Source organism: Triticum urartu, chromosome 4A, assembly GCF_056163025.1.
Source record: "Triticum urartu cultivar PI428250 chromosome 4A, HENAU_Tu73, whole genome shotgun sequence".
Taxonomy (NCBI): Eukaryota; Viridiplantae; Streptophyta; class Magnoliopsida; order Poales; family Poaceae; genus Triticum; species Triticum urartu.
Window position 1 is genome coordinate 293341726 of NC_141876.1, and position 18452 is coordinate 293360177.

Consider the following 18452-nt stretch of genomic DNA (forward strand, 5'->3'; position numbering starts at 1 on the left):
AGATTGCCTGTCGTGCTGTGGACATACAAGAGTTGATCAAGAAGAAGCCAACGTTCGAGGACATTGAGGATGAAGAAGAAGATGACACTCTGAGGAGTTACGATTCAGACTGATTCACATGGCGAAGATGTTGACGCTGCCGCTGCGGATGATGATTAAATTGCTTTTGTCGTATTTGCCTATCAGGAGAGTTTTTTATCTACAATGTGAAATTGTGTTTGCTATGACAACTGAAACCTGATTAACGTGTTGTTTAGTATTTTGCTGTGAGAACATCACTTGTTATGTATGTTCATTTGTGTGTGGTGATTGTATGACGACTAAAATATGATGACATTGTTGTTTAGTTGTACTCATATTTGGCTGTGAAACTTGAATTTGATGACATAGTTTGCTGTTGGACTGCAATTTGCTTGACGTCTTCGAATGGTAACAAAGCTGACCCGACAGGGCCTCTGCTAATTTATTTATTTATCACCAAAAGGGCCTATGTTATTTATTTATTTATGAGCAAAAGGGGATACCCCCCGATTTCTGTTAATAGAAATCATTAGATGTTCACAACACTATGCCCAGCCTGCTACACAGGTTTCATTCATTACTAGTTTCAGCAAAGTGCTCATGTCATAGCCACTAATTACATCATGAGTGCTACATGCACTGCAAATAAAGAGACAATCATCCTACAGAGCACATCGATTTGCCCATTATATTCATAAGCTCTTTCATCTCCTCATTGTGGTCAAGGCCGTTCAACAGCTGTTGCTTGGCCATGATCAGAGGAGCTGCATCTTTAACCTTATGCTCTGCATCTTCCTCTTCTGTCGTTCCTTCAGTTACTTGTCCAACACCCCAACCTGCAGGTATTGTATTCCTCGGCTAACCAAATAATCAGCGTAGTTGTGTTCCCTCACATCAGAAACTTCCAAGAAATACAAATCACACGAATCTTCCCTTTTCTACACCAATCAAATTGGAAGATCATCAACCAAACTATTAAAAAAATAAGCAACTGAAAGTAGCAGAACAACACTAAAACATATTATTACCCCATGATTCGGGCATTTGTAGAAGACTCAGCCAGGGTTGAGGATTGTGGTTGAGACGCGTTGGATAACTCTGCGTGATTTCCAGCAGTGGCACCACACCAACGGCAGCGGGTTGCGATGAGCAACCGGCTGTGGTGCGTGTGCCGGCGGGGGTGTGATGAGACCCACAGGGGATGGTACGGGTGGCGACTTGGCGCATATCTGGTTGTTGCCTGCTGAAGAGCAGGTGGACGAGCAGCCAGAGCACGTCTTTGGCCGGCATCCGCGGCTTTTCCGCGCACACTCACGCGTCCACTTGTGTCTAGTGGCTGTAGGAAGAATAAACAAGGGGGGAGGAGGCCTTGGATGCTCTGGGACCTGGCAGGAGTGAGAGAGAGGTGAGAAAATGGGAGAAATGCAGCTGTCCAGAGAAGAAAAATGGGGTTCTCCCCCCTTCATCATTGCTTCCTCGGGCAGCAAAGCACACAGGCGCTAGAGGGGGACTAGGAGGGGTCGTGGTAGAAAGTTGAGCCTACGGAGATTAGTGGAAGAGGCCAAAAATGGGATTTTTGTAAAGTGGCAGAAGGTGTTTGATGCTGGTTTGGGCAAGTAGATGGTTTCCATTTGCCATGAGACTCCACAGGGTGGAATGACACATATAATTAGGGCCTTCCACCAATTTTGAGCTTATTTGGACAAAGTTGCCAATGCAACTTTTGTAAACCCTAGAAATTAGCAGAAATGGACTTTTCAAGATTTAGTCATGCAAATCTATTCTCCTTGATGCACCACTTAGTGTAGTGTCATGATTTGAGGCTCTGAACATGTCCACAAAAGTTGAGATCAAAAGGACACACTTTGCAATGTAGAGTTGTTCAAACTTGGATCTGGACAGAGAGGGTTTGGGGGCACTTTTGTGAACCATAGTTATTTTGATTGATATGAAACTTTGCAAGATCATCACATTATGAACATGTGACTTGCTAGAATTTTCCTGGATTTATTTGAAAATATTTCTTATAGAAATATTTCAAATATTTGAAATGAGTTGAAATGGTTCTGGAGGGTTTTGTCCAATATTTTGATCATGACCATGTGTTTAAACTCACATATATGGACAATATATGTCCAGTGAGCTTCCCTGATTTTTCTCAAATATTTTTGAAGCTTTAAAATAATTTTAATCTATTAAAGACCATTTCTGGCCTAAAGAAAAAGCCTTTAAATAAAATAGGAAAATAACTTCTAAAATTATATTTTTGTGGTTTCTGGGTGTCCTATATCTAATAGGAGTCAAATATATTTTTGAAAAGATTTTTACTGCCCTTAATTAAGTACTTGCAGTGCAAACCTCAATTCAGGGGTTTTTGGAAAACTAATTTTTGAAAATACTATTTGGCAAAATTATTTTGTAAGAAAATACTATATTGTTCTATACACATGGTATGATCATTGGGAAAAGGTTTTGGATCAAGGAGAAGGAGTATAAGAGTTGGAGGATTTATTTGATTTTTAGAGCACATGCAAACAACAGTCAAACATTCAATCAAAGCTAAGACAAAACACTCAAAAGTTTTTGTCAAACCACATTTTATCATGATTTATTAGCTTAAGTGTTGTGGCATGAAAATCAGGGTGTGACAGACCTACCCCCCTTACAAGAATCTCGTCCCTGAATTCCCAGACTAGGCGCGGGAAGGAATACGGAAACTTGGATTTTGGGTAGTCTTCACGTCCTCATACTGCTTCTGCTTCCGTTTGGTGCTCCATTGATCCTTGAAGTACTCGATGGCGTGGCTTCGTGTTTGTCGTCCTGCTTGATCCAGATTGCAATTAGGGTCTCTCGCGTAGGTCATATTGGGCTGGAGGTCGATGGCTCGGTGATCGATGTCCTTGTTAGTGATCGGGCTAGCTAGGAAGTCGAAAACACTTCCGGAGTTGTGTCATGTGGACACATTACGCACAGTGGGTAACTCAGGTGGTAACTCCATCTGGTAACTGTCTTCTCTTCATCTTGTGACGATCTCGGTGGGGGTTGTTAAATCTTGGAGTGAGCTTCTGCTTGACATGGAAATGCTTGGTTCTTCTGAGAGGAGTGACCCGTTGGTGCACATGGTCTTCGACGCCGGAGTTTACTTCTTCATGATGGCGGTTGGTTTAGTTCTTCCCCCTTGACATGGCGGTCTTGAGATGTTCCTTAACCAACTGAATGACTCTTCTTCCGTCTTCGGGTAGACAAGTAGGTTACCGAATAATGATGACAACTATCTTGTCTAAGTACTCCATGGAGACTTGTTCACGGGGTAAATAAAGTAGGCTGGGGAGTGGTGGTGATCACGGTTGAGTGTTGGTTAAGGTCTACTTGACCTACAGCCCAAGCTCATGGTCATAATCCGACCATGTTGTCGCTTGGTAGGGCTTAAGGGTTTCAAGGATTCTAGTGTGTGGGTGAACGTTTATTATCTTATCCTTAAGCACGGTTCCTGAGATGCCAATAGTCTATCTAGTCCTTCAAATAAATAACCTTATACCACCGAAAGCATCATCTCGTATAGGCCAAATCCAATCATCACTCCTGTGATCCATATGCTCGTGACTCCCGAGGGGAGGCCTAACAAAATCATATATGTCTACGATCCCCAAACTCATATGTATGGCTACCCCTAAAAATCCATGGGTAGAGCATATAAGCCGCTAAGCTTGAACGTGACAATTAAAGTGCTCAGCCTATTCTTCCAAGGTCTAAGATAAAGCACCTCTATCCTAAGGAAACACGTCACATGCCACTCCAAAATCTTGTTTCCTTTCTATGAATCAACTCCAACAACCCGTTAACTACCATTAATCACTACATAATCCTTTAATTCTACAAATCCAGTGTCTATGGTGTTCCACATGATCTCCTAAAGTCCTATAATCCCAAAATACTTGAAAGGGCTATCTCTACTATAGTCAGTCCACCAATTTCCATTACCATGGTCAAGTAAACTCCAAGGTCAAGCTTATATCAACTCCGACAATTAATCCAATCTCCTAGTTTATCGCCCGTCGAGAACATGGTATCTCGATCGAGATCATCGGCCTAAATCCAATTTACTCTGAACCATGTAGACTTACTCAGCATCTATATTCAACTAGAATCACCTGCTTAAATCCAAATCTCATGTCCAACGAGAATTCCTACATGTTTCCCTCAAGTTATCATCGTAATGCCAACTATCTCCTATCAATATCCCTTGGCTAAGTCTAATCCTCATGCGTCCAAGAATTTCAGCTTGCGACCATAATTGTCCTACTAAATCCAATTTACTCAGGGGTAATGAAAGCTATGCTGCCATATTAACATGATCCCACCGAGTTCACCTACCAACATGAAAGCCTCACAATCCACCAAATAGTCTCAGATAAATCCCTCTAGGTCACTGATATAAACTCATCAAGTCATTTGTCCTCTATTCCTATATCCTCAATTTGTCTTCCCTATGGCATCATCAGTTCTGGTGCTACCTTAGGATGATAATGTGCTCGTTCACTATGCCCATTAGTTCCATAATGAACCCAGTGATAAGCAAGGACTTCTGTAGCTTAACTTGTTTTCTTGCAATTCTATGGGTTAAGCACATGGTTAAGGATTCGAGATGGGGTATCTTGTGAAGTCTCGAAGGGTCTAGGAATGGGTTTCTAGTCTTGAGGGGCAACCATAACTCTACGGGGCTGCACTTGGTCTAGGGGGTTGTAGCAAAAGTCTTTAGTGCTAGTTGGCTGCCGAGGTGGAATTCTTGGTGCATCTTGTCTTGCTAGCCTTTAGTTTATGAGAGAGATGAGAGGGAGAAGTAGCATAGAGGAGGGGGAATGCCTAAAGGGGGTTCTATAGTGCAGGTGCAAACAAACGGGTGCCAATTGGGCCAAACAACAAAAACAGGGTAAGGAAGGTGATATAGTCGCATACTTGTTGCCTAGGGCAAAAGTGCGACCTATATCAAAACACAAACAAATAAAAACAAGCAACACACAATCATGGTTCTATTCGAACCATCATACATACTCGACTGTGCATAGGGGGTACACGACTCATCCTACCCTAGGGGTTCTTGGATTCAGTAGTCGTGCCTTGTGCCTCATGCAATCTTCTGAGATTTCCTCAGGTGTTGCTACGTCTCTTGTAGTTGTTTGATGAAACGATCTGGGTTGAGCCTGAAGAGTCTTCAACAACTTCTCGCCTGTTGAAGTGATGGGGTGAAGGTGGCTCTTCGTAGCTGGCATTGACTTGGTCTTCTCTTGTCTTCTTAATCATGACGATCCCTTTTGCCTTCTAAGGCGTTGACGGTACCAGGCGGCAATCCTTTATGCAATGATATTGGCAAGGCATGGTAGAGGTCCAACATGTCGGTTACGTTGATGACAACATCAACACCAAGAGCAGGGGATGAAGAGAACCATTTTCCTGCTCACTATAGTGAGGCGGACCAAATGGCTAGGTTCTCATCCACCGATGGTTGCCGATGCAACAACGATAAGGACATGGTTGCTCTATTAGCGATGTATATCATGATCTTGCATTTCCCATGCCCTAATCATCATAGGATAAGGTCACATCATCTTGGGGCAAATTCAAAGGTGTCACCATCTTCCGAGTCTTGGTTTCCTCAATCATTGAGAAGGTATTTTCCATCTTGTCGTGGTGTTGCCAAGCTCGTGTTCAGAAGGTGTGGGTGAATGTATGACAAGGCATCTTCCTTCTAGATTATCCACAAGGATTACAAGGAATCCACTGGTCAGGAGCATAAGGGTTCTAGTGACCAAAAGTTTTGAAGGGGAAGAGATCAATAAGGAAAGTATACCTTAGTTTTCGAAAAACTGAGAAGGGAAGAGAAGTATAGATAGTTTTGAAAACAGGTAATAGTTTTGAAAATAGTCTTAACCCTATCTAATGACCATGCTATCTAAGGCTTCCTACAGTCAGGATGGCTCTGATACCAGCTTTGTGGGGACCCCGACTCATAACTCAAGATCTCCGAATGCACGTGTACAGTGATCCCAGAGATCAATGCTCACTGAACACACAGAAGCTGAATAACAAGAGTCTTACATCCATACATACCGTTCTACACAAGTAGGACCATTATGGTCAAGTCTTGAGTGTATCATCGCAGCGGAAATCTTCAATAACAACTTGGACCCATGCCATCTGCCTTAACCCTACAGGCATTCTGACTGGGAAGCGTCCTAGCTCGCATGTTCGTCGCCGAAGTATTCTTCATTATATCTTGTTCTTTCATGCCTGATAAAATAACCAGTGGCAAGCCAATGAGTACTTTGAATGTACTCGCAAGCAACCCATGTTTTGGCTCAAGATACATCAATGCATGATATAGGTAAACTTTTGCAGAAAGCTAGTTTTGAATGCAATGACATGTTCAACAACTTGTAAGACATGCATCAGGAGAATTCAAGTAACCATGAGGACAGGTTACATATATCAACATAAATAGAGTGGGCATCAACCCAACTCGATCATGTCAAGTCCTTTGACTTGACCCAAGTAGTTCTTCCCACTTATCCAAACACATACACTGGTTTGTAAACACGTGGACGTAGCCCAAGAGCAGTTACCCAACTATCCTTGACCGTGGACACGGCTATTCGAATAGTTTCACACTCTGCAGAGGTTGCACACTTTACCCACAAGATCCGGGGAACTTCCATGTCATCCACGACCCGCGGTACCTCAAGTACCCGGGGTAAGCACCCAATCACTATCTTTCCCTAGAGGACACTAACATAGAGTCCACTCGATTGGCAGTAACCCCCGTGCCCAACATTTCACATCTTAAAATTGTGGAGCCTCGCTCCCATTTTCATCACATACCACAAGCACGGGGTACCAGCGGTGTGTCTGGTGCCCTGTGAAGACAGTCATGGCCGCCCTACCTGGCACGAACCCATCCCGAGAGAGAGCACCAACTCTCCCCCGTCACTAGTAATGCGGGCTCCAAGCTAGTATCGGCCTAGGTAATCAATAATGCCCTTTCCCATACAAGGGTAGAGTGGTTGTGCATGTAAGGTTGGAATAACGGTCGCAACTTAAACCAATCCGTTTTGAAAACAACACACACACTTGCCTCGGTACACCACTTCGTCATCAAGTGGCTACCCAACTCATCATCTCCCCCGGGCATAAGTGGCACCCGACGGGGTTTTCAAAAAGTCTTTTGAAAATACTTTGTCTCCATCACCATGCATATACCCGTCCCCTTTTTGCGTAGCAACTACTTTAGCATCCTATCTACTCCCACCGGCATAACCCTCATAGGAAGGTAGGGTCATGCACAATGCAAGTATCAACAAGGAAGTAACAAAGGCAACCCACCAAAGTGGTTACCATCTCATCATGATCCCGATGCAACAATAATAAAGTGCTATATGACATGCATAAAAAGGGTTTCATAGACATGGTCAAAGGGCTGCTTGCCTGTTTTAACAAAGTCTTCGAGGTCTTCAAATACCTCTGGTCCAACTCCGAGCATTTCGTCTACTTCGTCAACTATCGTCGAAAGCAACCATAATAAGCAACATAACAAGGCAAGAAATAAAAGTGTTCTAAAAATATTAATTTGACTTTTCTAGGACATCTCTGGTTATATGAAAAATAACCAGAGTGGTTTCATTGGAATTGGGTCAGTGGACATTTCTAAACATTTTGATATGATGGAATCAAGGGGTTTATGGGTTTGCAACAAGTGTATAGAAATATATTTTTGAAAAATGAGCAAAGGCACCCATTTAACAAACCATGATTTTAGAAGCATCTAGGAGTTGGTTTCACTGGATTTGGAGTTCAAATGAATATTCTATGGATTTGCAAAGTTGACAAACATGAAGAAATGGCTCATTATTTTGTGGGGTACAGAAAGTATTAAGAAAAATGTTCATAAACTAAGTTATGAACTTAGAAACTTCTAGGAATTTGAATCATGGCATTTGGATCAAATTTGAGCTCTCTGTGATTTTCTAAAGTTCATCACAGAAATGGAAAATGGGATTTTGATAAATATTTCCGAGGAGAAAGTTTCTGGAAAAATGTGCAAATAGCACCATGTGATAGATCATGATTTGTGGATCCCCTAGAAATTTGAATCAACAAATTTGGATATCATTTAAATTATTTGTGGATTTTACAAGTTTATAGAAAAAAGAAAAAGAAAAAGGTTTTTACCCAAACGGGCTGGACCTTGGCGGCAACAGCGTGCATTGGGCGAGGCTTAACGGCAGGGCGCCACTGGGCCGGCCCAGCAGCTCAGCCGCGCGCGCTGGGGGGTGACGTCGGAGGCGGCTCCGTGGAATACGCCTTCGCGCGGGAGAGGCGGAATTTCCGCTGTCCATCTCCACTTAAATGGGCGGGGCCCGCCCACCGGGTCGCTGACGAGCGGGGCCCGGGGCTCAGGCCGTTTCCTACCTCCCGCTCGAACAGAGTAGAGGCAGGGGAGGCGAGGCCGAGCGGCGCCGGCGCTCTCCCGGGCGGCACAGGCCACCTCCGGCGGCGCCCAGCACACCAGAGGACTCAGAGCGCCGCGGTGCACCCGTTCATGTGCTGCATGCCCATGGGGGAGCCCGGGAAGAGGAGGGCTTCGGGTGCGGCGGACCGGGGCTGACGGCGGGCTCGGCAAGGCGAGGAAGGCACGGGGAGGAGGGGATGAGCACGGGGGGAGTTGGCAGTGGTGATGAGAGGGTGTGGGTGTGTTCATGGGGACGAGAGAGGGGTCGAGGCCCACGAATTTAAGCGGCGGCCGGCGGCTCGGCTCCGAACATGGACGAGGTTGGAAGGCATGAGGAGGGGAGTGGGTTGGTCCAGGGGATGCACGGGAGGGTGAGAGGGCCAAAGGAGTAGAGATGGGGCTCGGGGGTGGCCTTAAGTAGCTGACCCACGGCTCACCGTGGACGCGGCGCACGGGTGGCCGCGGCAACGGCTCGGGAGGCCAGGAGAGAGGGTGAGGACTTGTCTACGGCGTTAGTGGGGGTGGAGTAGGGCGCCAGGAAGAGATAGGAGGAGCGGGTCAAGCTCCGGGTGGAGCCATGAGCTCGCACGGCATTGGCGGGCTCGGGCGGCTCTGGGCACGCGCGGCATGGGCAAGACAGAGGGGGAAAGGAGGGGGCAGCGCCGTGGCGTGTTGCAGACGTCGAGGCACCTCGACTGGCGCAAGGGGGAGGCTCGAGGTGGTCGGGGGACGCGGCGTCAATGGTCGCCTGCTCTGCCTCGCACTCCAGAGCGCGTCTTTGGCAGGCATCCGTGGCTTTTCCGCGCGCACTCGCGTGTGCACTTGTGTCCAGTGGCTGCAGGAAGAATAACCAAGGGGGGAGGAGGCCTTGGATGCCTTGGGACCTGGCAGGAGTGAGAGAGAGGTGAGAAAATGGGAGAAATGCAGCTATCTAGAGAAGAAAAATGGGGTTCTCCCCCCCTTCATCATTGCTTCCTCGGGCAGCAAAGCACACATGCGCTAGAGGGGGACTAGGAGGGGTCGTGGTAGAAAGTTGAGCCTACAGAGATTAGTGGAAGAGGCCAAAATGGGATTTTTGTAAAGTGGCAGAAGGTGTTTGATGCTGGTTTGGGCAAGTAGATGGTTTCCATTTGCCATGAAACTCCACAGGGTGGAATGACACATACAATTAGGGCCTTCCACCAATTTTGAGCTTATTTGGACAAAGTTGCCAATGCAACTTTTGTAAACCCTAGAAATTCGCACAAATAGACTTTTCAAGATTTAGTCATGCAAATCTATTCTCCTTGATGCACTACTTAGTGTAGTGTCATCATTTGAGGCTCTGAACATGTCCACAAAAGTTGAGATCAAAAGGACACACTTGGCAATGTAGAGTTGTTCAAACTTGGATCTGGACAGAGAGGGTTTTGGGGCACTTTTGTGAACCATAGTTATTTTGATTGATATGAAACTTTGCAAGATCATCACATTATCAACATGTGACTTTCTAGAATTTTCCTGGATTTATTTGAAAATATTTCTTATAGAAATATTTCAAATATTTGAAATGAGCTGAAATGGTTCTGGAGGGTTTTGTCCAATATTTTGATCATGACCATGTGTTTAAACTCATATATATGGACAATATATGTCCACTGAGCTTCCCTGATTTTTCTCAAATATTTTTGAAGCTTTAAAATAATTTTAACCTATTAAAGACCATTTCTGGCCTAAAGAAAAAGCCTTTAAATAAAATAGGAAAATAACTTTAAAAAATATATTTTTGTGGTTTCTGGGTGTCCTATATCTAATAGGAGTCAAATACATTTTTGGAAAGATTTTTACTGCCCTTAATTAAGTACTTGCAGCGCAAACCTCAATTCAGGGGTTTTTGGAAAACTAATTTTTGAAAATACTATTTGGCCAAATTATTTTTGTAAGAAAATACTATATTGTTCTATACACATGGTATGATCATTGGGAAAAGGTTTTGGATCAAGGAGAAGGAGTATAAGAGTTGGAAGATTTATTTGATTTTTAGAGCACTTTCAAACAACAGTCAAACATTCAATCAAAGCTAAGACAAAACACTCAAAAGTTTTTGTCAAACCACATTTTATCATGATTTATTAGCTTAAGTGTTGTGGCATGAAAATCAGGGTGTGACAATATGCTATCTCATTCATTTTTCTGTATGATATTTAAGTAAGTTGATTTGTTCTTTTTGTTATGCATACAACATCTACTTGCATAGTGACCATCCATTTTCAAACATTGAGGTAAATCTATTGTTGGCACACCCTGTACGCATCGATGGGGCTAGGCCACGAAACTCATTGCTCCTGGACCAGAACTGGGATGACATGTGTCTCGACCACCAGAATTTTACCCTTGATAACATCCTCTACGTTATGATTCTGAGGTTGATCGAACAAACACATGTAGCTGCTTAGAATCATACTTGACTGTTTTCCAAAACATGAAATAGCTCTAAAAGTTCGAGTTCCTGTTATGCTTTTAAGAAATATATGAACCAACCACTAGGTCTTTGCAATGGAAAATGTTTGTTGGTGGTAAGAATTAGAGAGAGATTATTTGAGGGTGAAGTTATCACGAGTAGCAATAAAGGTCAGCGAGTTTGTGTCCGTAGGAATGCTCCAAACACCAAATGGATGTTTAACTTGCGTCAGTCTCAGATTCCTATTTGGCTTTGCTATAGTATGACAATAAATGAAAGTCAAGGGCAGACACTTTCAAGTTGTGAGTTTATCTTCCTAAACCCGTGTTTTCTCATGGTACTTCTTAGCAAGGATTGAAGTTTTTCATCAAGGATGATCACGGAGGTAAAATAGATGAGACTGTATACAAGGAGATCATCAACACACTCTACCTTAATGATTATTAATCAGGTACTATGGTTGTGTGGCATTTGATTTCTATCACCTTTGCTCTTTTTATTATTTATACTAACTGGACAATTTGTATGTTGCAGTATCTTGCTATGGATCTTCATGAAAGCTTTTCTTCTGCTACCTTTTTAAATGTTCAACAATGAAAATAAGCATGGTGTATTCTTTGCCGATTTCTCTGTGTAGTGAAAATGAAGGTCAAAGTTCATAGGGTATGGTCCATTATGATCTTGGTTGTCGGTGTTCTGGGAACGGGGGTCCCCAGACTTGCCTGCCTGCGGCCCACAACGTGGCTCCACCAGCGGCCCTGTATGGACTATCTTCATCGGCAAACATTCAAGACCCTCATGAGGGGCCAAGCCTCGTGAGGTGGACGATGCAAGACCTCCTCAGAGGCAGCCTCACTAGGCTGGCTCATGAGGGGCAGAGAGATCAAGGTGAGGGGCACCTTGCGAGGTTCCTATGATGCAAGCCATGACGACCGGAACCAGGCGGGCGCTAGAGGGCGCAGTGTCCTCATTTCCTCTTTGGTGCTAAAGGGGCAAGCGCAGGCGAGGAGTCCCGAGGCATCAGGCAAAGGTTTCCATATCGGTGCAACAAGACCAAGACCAGCAAGACGGCAAGACAGAGGTCACCGTGGAGCCCAAGGCGGCGTCACCACCAGAGCCTTTGGCAGGCGAAGATCACTTTTGTCAGGATAGCTTGTACTAGTTGTCTCTCTTCGAATTTGGCTGTTGTGGGATCCCTTCCCGCTCAATATTCGGGAAGAGGATCAGGGCCTCTATAAATAGGACTAGCCACCACCAAGGGGGGCAACTGATTCAGACGCAGATCATCCCGAACCACACAAGTTCACCACGCACAAGAACACCTGTCCTCAGGAGGCTGTTCTTCCCTTGTAATTGTTCATCCTCAGCCCAAGAGGCAATCCACCACACCACACTGGAGTAGGGTATTACACCACAACGGTGGCCCGAACCAATATAAATCTTGTGTCTCGTGTTCTTTGGGTTCGTCGAGCTAGGCTGTGAGATCGCAGAGTGCGTGAGCTAGAGAGGGGGAGAGATCTTCGTGCGCACCCGAGTGTTCGAACCTCATGGGTTTTGTTGGAACCCGGAATCCGACATTTGGCGCGCCAGGTAGGGGTGTGCGGTAGCTTCTCTTCCCCTCGTTGATCCGGCAACGCCCCGAGGGTCCGATGTCCGGCGACCAGAGGACCAACACCGACCGCTGGGCAGCTTGGCCGGCCCGGGCAGCGCTGTCCGCCCAAGAAGACCTCAACCCCGCGCCTCAGGCGGCGCGGCCACCGCCAAGCGTCGTGGGGCATGGGCGGCGCAGTCAAACGCCATCCACCCTCACTCCACGACAAGTGCGGGCGACCGCGAGGGCCTCAAGCCATGCCGCCGGCATGGTGCCGCACACCCGACGGGAGCAAGCAAACATGAGGGCCGCACTCATGGTGGCTCGGGAGCTGCTGCGATGCCGACTGATGGAGAGCGGTCGGGACGCATTGCTGGAGCGCATCGCCGAGCTACTGGACGCCGCAGCCTCGGGAGCACCGCCCTTCTGCTCCTTGCTCATGCCTCAGGCCACGACCGGATCACGTGGTGGGCCTCACCGCGCCTGCGCACTCCCAGGTGCGCCAGGAGGCTTCGTCGACACCGGCGCAACCAGAAGCGCTGGGCGCCCACTCGCGCCCATGCCATCTCCGATGGGCGCGGGCACGAGTGTTGCCACCTGCGGCCTCGGCGGGATGCTGCCCTACCATTCTCAGGGCTGCACGACTTGGAGCGTGGGGCACTTCGGTGAAGTTTCGGGGTGGCGGCCTCAGAGGCCTACGTGCCCTGCATGGTAGACCAGGAGTATGCGCTAGAAGACGACCCTGGCTCGTTCCTCGAGCCGAGCTGGGAGGATGAGGCGCTGGAAGCTGAGGCCTTCTCACGTAATAATGAGTGGGGTTGTACACGCCCCGGAGTCTTGGGAGCACCGACCTTGGGCCTCAGGGGCTCCCTCCCATGCCTAGTGGCAGCACTTAGCTCAGCGCTGGTGAAAAGACAAGAAGACTAGACTAGGGGCCGGACGTGGCCATTTGCTTTTAAACCTCTTCTCTGTAGCCCTATTTCTGGCTTTGGATTTAAGTTAAAGTTGAATTTTCATTGCTATGCGTGGGGGGTGACTTTTCTCTTCGTTCGATTTCTTGCCATTTGGTTCCTTGCCCAACCCGGAGTTCGTACCTGCTGCGTCCCTGTAACACCCCGGATGTAATTTACCTTTGCTCGCAACAAGTCTATCAACTTCCTCAAAGTCAAGTTGTCACATCATTCCGACCGTGAAGCCACCTGGGAACGCGAGGATCACCTCCGTTCTGAGTACCCGGAGTTTTTCCAGTCCTAGATCTCGGGATGAGATCCTTTCGTAGTGGTGGAGTGTTGTAACACCCCGGTTGTAACTTGCCTTATCTGTATTCCAACTCTTGCCGTTTCCGGCACTAAGTTATGTTATTTCCTCGTTGTCGGGTTTTTGTCTCCGTGTGTTTTGTCTTTGTCATGCATCTCATATCATGTCATCATGTGCATTGCATTTGCATACATGTTTGTCTCATGCATTCGAGCATTTTCCCCGTTGTCCGTTTTGCATTCCGGCGCTCCTATGCAAGGTTGTCAGAATCGCAATTTTGAAACGGATCGGAGCTCTGATGGTAGGATCGCAAATCATAGAATCATCACTATCAGGATCGTAAAAAGGTAGATTCTATGAACTATAATCGTAGAATCAGAGGAGTTAGCTTGGATCGTAAAGTCGTAGAATCGTATAACAGAATCGCGATTCTGACAACCTTGCTCCTATGTCCTCTGGTGTCCCTTTCTACCTCTTTTCCATGTGAGGGTGTTAAACGTTTTTGGATTGGACCGAGACTTGCCATGCAGCCTTGGTTTACTACCGGTAGACCGCCTGTCAAGTTTCATACCATTTGGACTTCGTTTGATACTCCAACGGTTATCCGAGGGACCGAGAAGGCCTCGTGTGTGTTGAAGCCCAACACCCTTCCAAAGTGGCCCAAAACCCACATAAACCTCCTCCATCACCTAGGCCGTTCGATCACAATCGCGTGGCCGCAAACCGCACCTCATTTGGAGCTTCCTAGCTCCCTCTATCTATAAAACTAGACCTTCCCCGAAAATCCCGGATCTCCTCTCCCCCCTAACCCTAAAAATTCAGCTCCGCCGTCATCGGACACGTCCGGCCGCGACCGGGCGCGTCCACCCGCCGCGCCCAGCTAGCCACAGCGTGCCACGTGGCACCCCGGCGCCCGCCGCCGCCACGGCCCGCGGAAGCCCGCGGCCGGCCCTCCTCCACTGCCTCCCGGGCTGCGCCTCCACCGCGCCCCGCGCCGCTCCTCTCCTCTGCGCGCCGCCCGAGTCCGTCGGCGCCGCCCTGCCTTGCCTCGCCGCCGTTCGCCTCTCCGACTGAGCCCCGCCACCGTTCGGTCGCCCTGTGCCAGAGCCGCGCCTCGCCGCCCCGTCCTCGCCACCTCACTGCCCGGAGCTGACTCCGGCCGCCGCCCCGGCAAGTCCTTGCTGCAGTCCGGCGACATCCTCAACCCTGGCGAACCTCGAGACTCATGCATCTACAGTAACCGCCGGCTCGGATCTGGATCTGGAACCCAAACTAGGGTTGACTTCTTCCTCTCTCCTAGATATTTTTTCTCATTTTATCGCATCATAACTTCCTCATCGTAGCTCCGATTCGTGCGTGTAGCATATCAAAATGTTCATCTCATCGAGTACATCATTTCATCTCACTGCATCATTTTCATTTGAGCTCATCTTGATGCCCGAAATGCTGTTGGAAGAGGGCTATGTGATGATAGTTTCAGATCTGTTTCAGCAAATGCACTTTTGTCATTTTTGCCATGATTAATGTGTGCATGCTATGATCCTGAGCTCTACATGTGTTTTGAAACATGCCATGTTATCCTTGCAGGGGTGTATGCCATGAATTTTTGTGATCTTTGTGGTGACTAGCACAAGCATGCAAAGTAGCTTACTCAATGATGCTGATTTCAGGGACTTAGAATTTCACTAAGTCCTTGCCCTGTCATTATTTTTATGCCATATGTTCCTGTTGTTTTCTAGTGACCCGTGCCTCTTTTGAGCATGATCAGTAAGGATGTTTTGTAGATAATGTGATGCTCTATCCATCCATGTCTTTGTTTGCAATTATGGAGCACCCTAGCTTGAGTCAATCGAGCTCTACTTTTGCTATAAAATGTTCCTCGCAGATTGTTAACATGTTTAGCAATTTTGCCGCAGATTGTTAACATGTTTAGCAATTTTGCCGAGCTTATTGCTGTTGATCCGTTCATGCTATGTTGTTGTTCTTGCCATGTCTAGCTTCTATGCCATGTCCACTTGCTGGGTGTATGCTTAGTTTGTCATGCCTTGCCTCGTAGTGAGAGCATCGAGCTCGTAAACATGCCTACTTGTTATCTATTTTGCCATGCTCCAGTTTTTCACTTAAGTCTGAATCTGTTTATGTTTTTACTATGTTCACATGCTTGCAATGGTATTTTCTGATCCCTTTTGGCTCATGGTCACTAAGGGACTTTTGTTGTATGTTTTGAGTAGCTTCATGCCATGCCTTGCTTTGCCACGATATGTTCCTTTAGCATGTTGTTTTTGTGCTCTAAACATTGCTTCCTGATGATAAATTCCTGACATGCTGTTAATTTCACTAAGTCTGAGACCTGTTATCTTTTGCATTTTTGCCGTGCTTGTTTGAGCTTGCTATTGAGTGAATTAGCCGTAGCTAAGTGTTCATCGTTTTTCAAGCATCATGAGTGGATCCCTGACATGTATTTTTGGCCATGTTGGAGTGCAGTAGCTTATTTATCTTGATGCATTTAGGAGGCTACTTGCTGTTTATCGCAGACCGGTGCCATATTTGTTTTGCTTGCCATTTCCAAACCATGCATCCGATTCTGGTGATCTTTATATGGATTTTTACCGAAATCACCTCACCTTTCCAGTGGCACTCTTGGATTTCCAAGTTGAGGCCAGGTTCAATCATTCCTTTCCAAATCTTGCATATGCTTCACATACCGCATCCCGCATATCATACCATGTTTGCATCATGTTGCCTGAGCATTACACGTGGTTGATTGTGTTCCCTTTTGCTTGTTGTTCTTGTTTGGGTAGAGCCGGGAGACGAGTACGTGAACGAGGAGCCCGTTGAGTATGCTTACGAGGATCAAGTTGACTATGAGAACTTCGCAGGCAGGATGACCATACCCTCGAAATCACTTCTATCTTTGCTTGCTAGATGCTCGCTCTTTTGCTATGCCTATGCTACGATACCTACCACTTGCTTATCATGCCTCCCAAATTGCCATGTCAAACCTCTAACCCACCTTGTCCTAGCAAACCGTTGTTTGGCTATGTTACCGCTTTGCTCAGCCCCTCTTATATCGTTGCTAGTTGCAGGTGAAGATTGGAGATCTTTCCTTATTGGAACTTGTTTATTGTTGGGATATCATCATATTGTCTTGTTTATCTTAATGCACCTATATACTTGGTAAAGGGTGGAAGGCTCGGCCTTATGCCTGGTGTTTTGTTCCACTCTTGCCGCCCTAGTTTCCGTCATATCGGTGTTATGTTCCCGGATTTTTGCGTTCCTTACACGGTTGGGTTATAATGGGAACCCCTTGACAGTTCGCCTTGAATAAAACTCCTCCAGCAATGCCCAACCTTGGTTTTGCCATTTGCCACCTAGCCTCTTTCTCCCTTGGGTTTCCAGAGCCCGAGGGTCATCTTTATTCAAACCCCCCTGGGCCAGTGCTCCTCTGAGTGTTGGTCCAAACTGGGCAGCCTGCGGGGCCACCTCGGGGCAACTCGAGGGTTGGTTTTACTCGTAGCTTGACCTATCTGAGTGTGCCCTGAGAACGAGATATGTGCAGCTCCTATTGGGATTTGTCGGCACATTTGAGCGATGTAGCTGGACTTGTTTTACCATTGTCGAGATGTCTTGTAACTGGGATGCCGAGTCTGATCGGATTGTCTTGGGAGAAGGAATATCCTTCGTTGACCATGAGAGCTTGTGATGGGCTAAGTTGGGACTCCCCTGCAGGGATTTGAACTTTCGAAAGCCGTGCCCGCGGTTATGGGTAGATGGGAATTTGTTAATGTCCAGTTGTAGATAACCTGAAACTTAACTTAATTAAAATGCACCAACCGCGTGTGTAACCGTGATGGTCTCTTCTCGGCGGAGTCCGGGTAGCGAACACGGTGTTGGAGTAATGCTTGATGTTAGTTGTTCTAGGGTCACTTCTTGATCATAGTTGTTCGACCGTGCCTTTTCCTTCTCTTCCCGCTCTCATTTGCCTATGTTAGCCACCATATATGCTAGTCACTTGCTGCAGCTCCACCTCATACTTTTACCCTTCCTATAAGCTTAAATAGTCTTGATCACGAGGGTGTGAGATTGCTGAGTCCCCGTGACTCACAGATTCCTTCCAAAACAAGATGCAGGGACCGATGATACCGCTCCAGGTGATGCGCTTGAGCTCAAGTGGGAGTTCGATGAAGACTCTCGTCGTTACTACGTGTCTTTCCCAGATGATCAGTAGTGGTGCCTAGTTGGGGCGATCGGGGACTATGTTGCATTTGGGGTTTATCTTCATTTTGGTTTTGTAGTTGGACCTTGAGTGTAATTGGATGAATGTAATGATATTTATGCATTGTGTGACGTGGCGAGTGTAAGCCAACTATGTAACTTTTCCCTTATTGTATTACATGGGTTGTTTGCGAAGATTACCTCACTTGCGACATTGCTTTCAATCCGGTTATGCCTGTAAGTCATGCTTTGACACGTGGGAGATATAGCCGCATCGAGGGCGTTACAAGTAACGCCCCGGATGTAATTTACCTTATTTGTATTCCAACTCTTGCCGTTTCCGGCACTAAGTTATTCTATTTCCTCGTTGTCGGCTTTTGTCTCTGTGTGTTTTGTCTTTTTCATGCATCTCATATCATGTCATC

The 18452-nt window shown here is 46.6% G+C and overlaps 1 pseudogene; it reads right to left on the reverse strand.

Annotated features, from left to right (window-relative positions):
• Window positions 1-8290: 8290 nt before the first annotated feature.
• LOC147975627 (uncharacterized) lies at window positions 8291-9520 on the reverse strand (annotated as a pseudogene).
• Window positions 9521-18452: the final 8932 nt, after the last annotated feature.